Raw genomic sequence first — 1,502 nt, 5'->3', positions numbered from 1 at the left:
TAGATTTTCTGTACTGGCAGTTTATATCGGAACGCAGCCAATAGATGGGCTCTTATTTTTGCGCATGCGCGACGATGGCGGTCACGTATTACATCACAGTTTTGGCGGGACCCTGGCGAAAATAAGAAACTTTATAAAGCGTTAACAACCGTTGAGTGAGGGTTTTCTGAGAGTTTATATGCTTTTCAAACTTTGTAAGAGCACTTACATAACGCTGTTGGGTTTTGAATGCTTATCAAACGCTGCAGTGTTGCAATTTTTGTTCTACAAACTCTTTATATAATGTTACATGAAAGTTTTGCAATGCTGAGGTAACATTTTTCAGAGTACGTTCAGTAAACGTTGATACATCTTCGTGTACAGAGTTTACTCAGACTTTTCAAACGTTTACGTTTACACTATAACGTACAAACGTCTTTTAAACGCTGCAGTGTTGCAATTTTTGTTCTACAAACTCTTTACTAATCGTTTTTAAACTCTCGACGAACTTCCACAAACGTTCATGTAAACGCCAAACAAACGTCTCATTTTTGCCAGGGGAACTAATAGAAAATGAGTTTTAAATAATTATATAAATTAATTAATTAATCGATATAATTTGTAAATGCTTTTTTTCTATATATTTCAAATTAATTTTTCAAAAATTCTGCATACCTTTTAAAAATAATTTAAAATAGGGAGATTCATTGAACCACATTCAATGTATTCTACAAGTAAAATAAAATTAAAAATCTTAATATATAAATGAGATTACAATAGTTTTTGAATTATAAGTGATTAAAGTTTGCTGATAATATTAAAATTGACAAATTTAATTGGAAATAATATATTAAAAAAAAATTAATAGAAAATAATATATAAAATTAAAAAATGTTTGAATTTTTGCAGAAATTTACGCACATACATGTGTATGTATAATCCATACCTATCTGTTTTTCAATACAGATATCATTTTTGTAAGTAAATCACAATTCACAATAGAATTCAGAATTTGAGCTATTTAATTTCATATATATATTTGTTGCGATCTATTTTCCCTTTAATTAAAATAGAGTATAAAAGAGTTTAAAAGACAAAATGGAATGTCCATTTGGCGGAACACTATAAATATATGTATGCAAAAATTTATATATGTAAATTTTAAATTGATCAATTTTAACATTAAATTCAGCGACTGAAAGTGCCCTCTCTTTCTTAAACAATTTGAATAAATTAAATTCAATATTTTTTATATAATCTTTAATCATTTAATTCGCAACTGTTTCATAATAGACCCCTTATTTAATCAAAAATTTTGTATAGTCTATATATAGACTTTTTTCCCACGAACTCTTTCCAGGAGCTTATTTTGTTTAATACAAGTGCGTAACGATTTATATAATACCCATACAGCAGAAAACATTGCAGCAACATTGCGGCAATGCTATAATGTTATAAATTGCAATATTGCTTAAAAGAAAGACGGAAAAAGGGTATTTTTCGTACAATAATAGACTCGCGTC

Source organism: Camponotus vicinus, unplaced genomic scaffold (genome assembly GCF_025532165.1).
Source record: "Camponotus vicinus isolate PSW18456_S1 unplaced genomic scaffold, iyCamVici1.0 SCAF_4, whole genome shotgun sequence".
Taxonomy (NCBI): domain Eukaryota; kingdom Metazoa; phylum Arthropoda; class Insecta; order Hymenoptera; family Formicidae; genus Camponotus; species Camponotus vicinus.
Note: the sequence above shows the minus strand (reverse complement) of the source record.